The sequence below is a fragment of the Silene latifolia genome, chromosome 3 (assembly GCF_048544455.1).
Source record: "Silene latifolia isolate original U9 population chromosome 3, ASM4854445v1, whole genome shotgun sequence".
NCBI classification, from domain to species: domain Eukaryota; kingdom Viridiplantae; phylum Streptophyta; class Magnoliopsida; order Caryophyllales; family Caryophyllaceae; genus Silene; species Silene latifolia.
The window spans coordinates 86,714,055-86,724,142 of record NC_133528.1 but is presented as its reverse complement, the minus strand read 5'-3'; positions in this window follow the sequence as shown (position 1 = coordinate 86,724,142).

Genomic DNA, 10,088 nt, shown 5'->3' with positions numbered 1-10,088 from the left:
TGCATTAGCTCCTACAACCTTTACCCCGGGTTCATTTTAATTGACTCCCTATATTCATTAGATTCATTGGTTACAGGTTTCAGGATCGTCGCTCTGATACCATTTTGTAACACCCCCATACTCCAAGTGCCTTACCAGGACCACTCAGGTATAAGGATGCTACCATCTCGGTTACCCGAGGCAATGATAATCATAAGACAATAACGAAACAACATTTAAATAGTATACTTTAGTGAAAGGTTACAATCCAAAGCCAAATACCAAAATACGAATACAAGTTCTCAAACCAACTGTCTAATCAGCTAAATGAAATGTTTATTAAACTACTAATGCTACAGCGGAAGACTTCTATCATCAGACGGTGGCACATCCCAGCTATCCCATGTAACTCGACTCATACCTGCTCAATAACTGCTCACCATCCCCGAATGGATCACCACAGTTTTTAAAACATTAAACGGGGTCAGTACTAATCACAAAATTTATATAACCAACAACCCAGTAAACAAGCAGCTCAAACGATCACACACACAATCACACCCACTCCAATCAATCTCCGTCACCGACTGTCCACTGGACCAGCCCTGCCAGTGGGGGACCGTAGCCGTGCCCACCAAATCCCCGCTCATCATACCGAGCGATAACCCTGTCCCATTAATGTGCATATCCCCTCCCGTGGCGGGTTCCACGGAGGGCGAAACTAGGGCGTGAAGCCACTCCCGCAAGTGACTCTACTCAGCCGAGAACGCATCTCGAGAACCAGAGACAAAAAATCACAACCATTAGACAGCAATCAAAACCAACAACCGTCACAATACGAATACGATAATATTCAACAATCAGAAAACACCAACAATGCATTATGTGACTAATACTGAGTAGGGAAACCCTACCTGGAAAGCAACACAATCAGATGGTCTCACAGCTGATATCAAAAGGCTTCTTCTACGAATCCTCCTCATAACATACAAACATATAATCACTACCAATCACGAAATACAACAAAACCCCCAAATCCCAATGTTAGGGTTTAACCAACTTTAACGAAACACTATAAAAACGGTACGTAGATCTTACCCTCGACGCAAGGATCACAAAGGTATAAAGAAAGGTAAAATCCGACCTTCCAAGCTCCGGGATTTGCCAACAATGCGATTGATGCGAAGAACGTAGTTTGTTTTCTCTTTTGAAAGCAATTAGGTTGTAAAAGTGTTTAAAGAAAAGTGGCGGAAGTAATTATATACTTAATCGCATTATTAACAAAACCCGACAAATCATCACCCCGTAAACCGGCTACTCGATCGAGTAGCTGAGGTACTCGATCGAGTGCCCCCTTACTCGATCGAGTATCAAGGTTACTCGATCGAGTACCCAACAGGTCAGAAACTATTTTTAAAACGCAACACACCCTTACTCGATAGAGTACCCAGAGACTCATAAAACCGTAGTATTACAACTACGGAGAAGGAGCTTCTTGCAGTTGTCTATTCTTCAGACAAATTTAGAGCTTATCTTGTTGGTTCCAAAGTTATTGTTCACACTGACCATGCAACTTTAAAATATCTTTTAACCAAACAAGAGGCTAAGACACGACTTATTAGATGGATTTTGTTGTTACAAGAATTTGATTTAGAAATTCATGATAAGTCTGGTGCTGAGAATGTTGTTGCAGATCATTTGTCTAGGCTGAGATTTGCAGGAAGAGAGATTTTGCCCATTGATGACTCTTTTCCAGATGACCATCTTCTAGCTGTAGCTGTAAATACCCCATGGTTTGCATATTATGCCAATTACTTGGTAGGAGGTATGCTTCCTCTTGATTTATCCTATCAGCAGAAGAAGAGATTTATGCATGATGTGAGGCGGTATTTCTGGGACGATCCATACCTGTTCCGAGAGTGCACATACGGTATCTATAGACGATGTATTCCAGAGGGTGAGGTACATGCCATCCTTTCGCATTGTCACTCTTCTTCTTATGGTGGTCATCATGGTCCTTCTAGGACATTTCCTAAGGTAATGCAATCGGGTTTTTATTGGCCTACTATCTTAAAAGATGCTACTACTTTTGTCCGTTCTTGTGATGCGTGTCAAAGAATGGGCAATATCTCGCAAAGGCATGAGATGCCTCAAACTGGAATCTCAGAGGTGGAGATTTTTGATGTTTGGGGCATTGATTACCAAGGGCCATTCCTTACTTCTCATGGAAATCAATATATATTAGTAGCTGTAGATTATGTTTCTAAATGGGTGGAGGCAATTGCCACTCCCACTTGTGATGCTAAATCTGTTGTTAAGATGTTTCAGAAAATTATTTTTCCACGGTTTGGAGTGCCTCGCGCGGTGATTAGTGATGGAGGAAAGCATTTCAATGAGCGTCATCTTAATTCTTTATTGAAGAAATATGGTGTTACACACCGCAAAGGATTGGCTTATTATCCTCAAGCCAGTGGACAAGTGGAGGTTTCCAAAAGAGAACTGAAACAGATCTTAGAGAAGGTCGTAAGCAAGAACAGAAAAGATTGGAGTCAGAAGCTAGAAGACACCTTTGTGGGCTTACCGTACTGCATTCAAGACGCCGATTGGGGCATCACCTTACCGTTTAGTCTATGGCAAATCTTGCCATTTACCTGTGGAGCCTGAGTACAAGGCTATGTGGGCCATAAAGGAGCTGAATATGGATCCCTCACTGGCGGGTGAGAAACGACTGATGCATTTGAATGAGCTCGATGAATTTCGACTACATGCCTATGATAGTGCTCAAGTATACAAGGAGCGGAGGAAGAAGTGGCATGACAAGCATATTTTGCAAAGGGAATTTCATGTCGGTGAGAAAGTTCTATTATTTAACTCTCATTTGCATTTGTTTCCAGGTAAGCGAGGAGTAGATGGTCTGGGCCGTTCACTGTTGCTGATGTGAACAAATTTCGGTCAGTTACATTGCAAACTGACAAAGGAGAGACCTTCAAAGTGAATGGACAAAGATTGAAAATCGACTACGAAGGAGCTCATGTTGGGGTAATAGAGGACATTGACCTCTTTGCCATTGATTCTTCTTACTGATGAGGAATTACGGTCGTGCGGGACCGCAAAAAACCAGCACTACCGAGAGGCATCTCGGACCTTGTAATATATTAATTTGTAAATTAGGATTTAAAATTTAAGTATTGCATTTACATTTGCTTTTTCCTTGAACTTTGAGAGATGTGAGTAGGGAATTTCATATGTTTTCAAGGTATTTGGTGCAGGATTCCACGGTATTTGAAGTTAGGAATCACAACAACGAAAGAAGAGGCAAGCAGCAGGTTCCTCGCTCGAGTAAGCCCAGGCTCGATCGAGGCACCAACTTGCTCGATCGAGTGCACCCAGGGCTCGATCGAGGCACCAAGAGGATAATTAAAATCAGTTTAAAACGAAAGTTGCATAGTGAGGATTTTGGTTCCTCGATCGAGTCCACCCAGGCTCGATCGAGGCACCACTTTGGACCCGGTTCCGTGTTTTAGACCGGACGGTTTACTCCCTTAATTGTCTCTATTATTTCTTATTCCCTTGCATACTCCGTTACTTTTATTGCTAATTTCGACTGCTATCTCCTCTTTCTCTCTTAATTCATCATTATTCATCATCTAATCTCCCATAAATCTTGTGTTTCTTTGCATATTAAGTGATTCCATCAATATCTTGTGCTTATTTTTGTATTTTCATTGCTCAAATCAACAAGGTAAGTCCCGTTTTGCCCTTTATTTGTTCCGGAAAATCTGAAATTTCTTGCCTAATTTGCTAATTTGGGAATTAGGGTTATTCAAAATCCGGGTTGAAATCATGCATTAAATTGGTTAGAAATTGTGTTCTTATGCTTGGAATCTTCATTATTTGATATATAATCATGATCCCCTAGCTTTTTGGATGGTTTAATTGTGATTTTCGATCTTGAAATACGATTTTTCGACCCTCATTTGCCAAAAAACGGGACTGTTTTTGATTAATAGTCGGGTCTGTGATTTCATACTTGTCTCTTTTGCAGGTATGTCGACTAGTGGGCAAGGCAATTGATGCGTGTCTTTTATATGATGTTTTACATCCCATTTTACACGCATTTCAGAGCTCATTCATGTAGTTTATGCTACATTTCTCCCTATTCCCGTCTACTTCCGTATTTTTGTACATTATTGCAGAAATGTGAAGAATCCAGCGGAAATCGAGCTAAATCCGTCCCCGAGTATCCTGCATTTCATTATGACGTGAAGTATTCACTTAAGGAACGAGCTTGGTGCGCAATCCAAAGCCCAAAAGACAACTCCACGAGATTATAGAAGTCAAGTAGCAGCTAAAGCAGTCGATCGACCACTACTCTCAGTCGATCGACCAACCATCGGGTTCCAGAGGCTACTGTACACTGCTATTCAGTCAATCGACCGGTCACTTCAGTCGATCCACCAAGACGCTATTCCAGACGAGAATTAAAAGATCGAGATTTATCAAGCCCATGAGTTATTAGGTTTAGGAATTATGTTACGTATACTTTCTATATAACGTAACCTAGTTCGACAGATACAATCATCTAGTTTTTATCAAGTTTTACATAAAGTTTTACATACAGTTCTTTACAAATAATTAGGGTTCGAGATTACTTTCGATATTGAATACAATTCTCTTTGTCATTCGGCTTTGTTCTTTTCCTTCGCAATTCACACGGTACTCTCTAGCTTTATTCTGTCATTTTACTTTCGTTCATAGTTATCGAATTGCTAGATCAGTTCCCAAGCCGAATTGCCATCTTTTGTTAATTGTTTATTTTACCGTTTTTAGCATGAATTCCGTAGTTTTAATTCTTAATATTATTGTTGCCTTTAATTTCAGTTTGAGTAGCTAATTTATTCGTGCTAGGATGTAGGGGATTTGTAGTGTAGGCGGCAATATAATGAACACGGCCTGATTCGCGGGTTGGTCGATCGACCGCCATGTCTGGTCGATCGACTGACCACGTGAGGTTTTATTTTCGTTTTAATTGTTTTAATTCTTTATTCGATGAATCGAGTGCACACGACTAGTTGAATGTTTAGGATATGACTGACCCATTAGATCGAGAGATAGGGACAGTTGTTAGATCACCAATTAAAATGACTAAACTATGCTGAGATCGAAAGATAGGTAAAGTTTAGACCGTTTGTCACTTTTCAGGACGAAAGTTAGTATTAGTGATATTAGGGACTTATAGCGAGATCGAAAGGTGCTATTTGTTAAGAGTGGACCGAGAGGACCTCTTTATTTCCCGCCTCATGTGTTTGATTTAGACCTGTTTAGTATGCTGCCGCCGAAACTATAACGAACCGACCATCCTAGTACCTCATTTCATATTTGATTTCATACATTTCATTAGTTACATTTCTTTTATTGCTATTAGCTTTAGACCAAATCCAATCAAACCCCCACATTATTGTTAACTTAAGACCGGAATTAGACAACTAGAAATTACATCTGCCTCTCTGTGGTTCGACCCGACTACCGCTAACTATAGTTGTAGTTGGTATTATAAATTTATTTTTGACACCTCACGACGGGTATCAAATTTTGGCGCCGTTGCCGGGTAGGCAATTGTTCTAATTTTTAGTTGTTTTATTTTAGTCTTTCTTTAGTTTAAGGGACATCCGTTCCTTAAACTTTCTTATATTCTTTTTGTAGTTTCTTCTTATGCGCAGGTCACAGGGTGGTGAACTATTACCGTTTGATCCTGAGATTGAGAAATCTTTGCGCGAGTTGAGACGATCACAAAGGGTATTGCCGACAGAGGAAGAGCTGAGTACTCTGTCAAGTTACTACGAGAACGAGCTATTCGAGGATGATCCACATTCTTCTCCTGTTTCCACTTCTTCAGTTGAAACCGTCACATCTCCGGATTTTCCAGTTATGGCCGAAGAAGCGAGTATAGCTAGTCACTCAGAGCCGACAGCTGCGAATCTCTACAAAGGATTCACATTACCTGGGGAAGCCAGAAAATTCGAACCAAAGCCTTCTTATCTCAGTTTGGTTGAGAAGAACCAATTCGGGGGAGCTGCAAATGAGGATGCAGCAAAGCATATGGAGATTTTTATTGATTACTGCTGCTCCATATCCCCACCAGCCGGCGTGACCCCAGACCAGGTCAAAGAGACCATGTTTATTTTCTCCCTTCGTGATGCTGCAAGGGAATGGTATAGAGACTTGGACCGTGCTGCCCATGGGAACTCCTTGGCTTTGGCGTTCTACAAGAAATACTTTTCTGCGTCAAAGACGAATGCCATTAGAGCTCAGATCACGAGCTTTAAACAAGGGCCTGATGAGAACTTCCATGACGCATGGGTCCGATTTAAGAAGCTGGTGCGAACCATACCGCACCATGGGTTCGAAAAATGGAGCTTGTGCAATCAGTTCTATAATGGACTGTATGACGATCAGAGGGCCATTTTGGATGCTGCAGCCAATGGCCGATTTGCTGAGAATATAGGAGAGACTAAGGGGTGGAAGATCATTGATGATTTGGCCACTCATAAGGCTGAATATGGGAATTCGAGAGGCAATCAAAGGAGAGCTGCTGAATTTTCTTCTGTGGCTGCACTTGAGGCTCTTACTGCAAGGTTTGACAAATATGAGTTGGGAGGAGCCTCAAAAGGAGGGATGTACCATGTTAATGCTGTTTCAGACGGTCCTTTCATCTGTAGAAGATGTGGAGCTGAGGGACATGTCTCAGAGAATTGTCCTAGTCCTTTCGAGTCTTGTGCTGCCTTTCAACATTATAGGCAGACAAACACGTACTACGAGCCAAACGTCCACCCAAACTTGAGGTGGAGTAGCCAGAATGTCTTGAATCCGACTCAACCTCCACAACAGCAGCAGCAGCAGCAACCTTATGTTCCTCCTCATCATAAGCAACAACAGTATCAAAAACCTCCCTATGTGCCGCAGCAGCAACAAACCCAGAATTCTGATTTTACCGAGTTTAAGAACTTGTTGCTGAAGGAGTCCCAAGCTAGAGAGGCCGGGATGCAGCTACTAGAGAGCTAAATTGCTCAATTGGCTAGTAAGAGTACCACTCGAGCCCCGGACATTTACCGACTCAAACTGGCCAGAAAGAGACCCTAAATGCCATTACTTTGAGGAGTGGGTCCACCCTGGAGGGGCCTGCTATGGTCGAGGATGATGCTGTAAAAAATGAGGCGGAACCGAGTCAAAGCAAAGCTGGAACGAGCAAAGGGATGAAAAAGGCGTCTACTAGGTATATCAGTCGATCGACTGATTTACCCAGTCGATCGACTAATGTGCGGGTTACAGGAGCTTCTGGAACTGTTCACCTCAGTCGATCGACTGAGGAAGGTGGTCGATCGACTGAGGTCGCTGCTGATGTTGAGGAATTTCGTCCTCCGATGCCCGATAACCTATGGGATCACTTGTTTCGGGGTACGACAGTCCCGAAAATATTGGGGCAAGACCCGAGTGTTGATGGGTCAGTCCCGGTTCCGAAGTACGACCCAATGTCGATCAATGGTTCTCATTTGAGACGGTCTGAAGAGGGGTCAAACTTGAACAAAGAGAAGGTGATGGACTTCCAGCCTAAGTCCACGGATGCCGGCGTGCGCAATTTAGAGGAGAGGGCTAAGTTGCTACTTACAGCCCCATATCCAGAGAGACTAGTGCCGAAGAAGGAACAGGTATCTTTCAATAAATTTGAAAAAGTTATTCGTAGCTTGAATGTGCAAGTACCTTTCCTTGAGTTAGTTAATCAAGTGCCTGCCTATACTAAATTCATGAAACAACTCTTGTCTAAGAAAAACTCACTTGAAACAGTGCACACTGTGGCACTCACTGAGGAAACTTGTTCTCATCTGTCTCACACTGCACCCCTTAAGTTAGCTGACCCAGGTAGTTTTTCTGTTCCTTGCAATATAGGTACCTTCTCTATTGAGAAGGCATTATGTGACTTAGGAGCTAGTATTAGCGTCATGCCCTTGAGTCTAGCTAGGAAGCTAAAACTGACCAGGTTTGCAGTTACAGATATGACAGTCCAGATGGCCGATCGCTCCGCGGTCGAGCCTATAGGAATCCTAGAGGACATACCTGTCCAAATAGAGAAGTTTTTCTTCCCTGTAGACTTTGTGGTCCTAGACATGCCTGAGGATGCCCACATACCTATCATTCTAGGTAGGCCATTTCTGCACACTGCTGGTGCAGTTATCGATGTAGGTTCTGGGACTTTGACCTTCAAAGTGGGGAAACATTCCAATGTTTTCGCCCAAACAGCTAGGAAGAAGGACCCCATGTGGCCTGTGACACCCTCATTTATTGCGGAAAAGTAAACACGTAATTCTAGAATAAAACTGCATGGATATGTTTGTAATAGGTTCATTTGGGTAAAAACCTGTAATTTTTAAAACCTGAACCTGTTATAAAGATATCCAAACAGTTTTATTCTAGAATTACGTGTTTACTTTTCCGCAATAAATGAGGGTGTCACAGTTGGTATCAGAGCATATTTGCTCCCGACGCACGTTTGTGCACCCCAATATAAATAACTTGACCTTAAAATAATAAACTTGAGAGATGGGTAAGATGGGTAGACTTAGGACCTTATGTTGTAGTCTCTTTGTGTTTGCTCTTTGTTAGGTACTAACCTGTTTGTTGATTGTCATTTAATAATTGTTGCGTTCTTGGATCAATGACTGTGAGCTTATCTATAGCTAATGGAGTTATTACCCTTATTATAAAAAAAAATTTGAACTAAAGGTTTTGAAAATATTTTAATGTTTTTCACTGGTTTTAACGTCAATTAGTGTTAAAGCTTGTTATTGGAGACGTCTGATAATTAGTTTTATCATTTGTTGGTGTAAAAATGTATTTTTATGTCTTTGAATTGGAATATTGATGTTCTTGAGTGATCGCCCAGAGTATCTCCGTTCCATTGAAAGGACACTTATATTTTACGAAGATCAAGATTTAGTGCCTATTGCTGAGGATTGAAGATTTGTTCAACCTTTGAAGAATGCTTCTACTTCCTTGAAGAGGTTTCTCGTTCTTTTTGTATCTCGCCTTATTCCCAATCTCTTGGTGCTTATCCTCCTTCTAAACTCCCTTCTGTTTTACTTTAAAAGCTACGCTTGTACTCCTAACTTGTCTTTTGTTCCTTGCTTATCCTCCCTTAACGCCATTTGATAGTACTCTTTCTTGTGAGGAATGTTGACCTTGGTTGGAGAACTTGACTCTTGAGGAGATTGTTTGTGTCTGACCCTTAACCCTGGCTTTGAGAAGTCGTGACGTTAGAAAGACTTAGGTAAGGTGAGGAGACATACTTAGTGATTCTTATACCTAGTTCCTTGACAAAGTAAGTATAATCGATTGGTGGATTCTTTGGGTTAGGAATGAGTTGCCTATGTGATTAAAGTTATAGAACTTGGCTTTGTTGTTTATGTTTAGGATTTGAAAGCTTAGTAGGTTGAGCGTCGTCGCCTTAGGAGTAAACATGAGATAAGTTTAGAATTTGAATTTGGAAGAAAACCCATTTTTAGATGTTAACAATCCCGTATAGTTTGGGAATGTGATTTGGTGTTAGTTGTTCCTTGAGAACTTTGTTGAGAAGTCTTTGTCAATTCATTCTTTGGTTTTTAAAACATTGAGGTTGTGTCGAGTGCTTGAGATAAAGAGATGCTTTTATACTTGAGTGGTAGATTTGATTTAGGGAAATCCTAATATGTGATAAGATAGGTGGAAAAAGTATCTAACTGATTTATCACTCCTTAAGCGAGCGTTTATTTTACCTTGACCCTTGTTTGGGATTTGGTCGTTTTGTCATGAAGGTACAATACCCTAATAGACGTGACCTTATTAGAGAGAACCTTAAGTTTTAGGAAGCGTATGGATTAAGCCTTAAAATCTTCTTTCGTACCATCAATCGTTTTCCCCCCTTTCATTCAAACCTTGGTTGGATTTGATTCTTAAGTATAAAAGTTTACTCGTTATTTCCTTGTCTTGAATACCTCCCTAATTCTAATATCTCTTTCTGGTTGTTAACTAGTTATCTTTATGATTCGACCCTTTTAGTCTCACACCCTGACATGTTG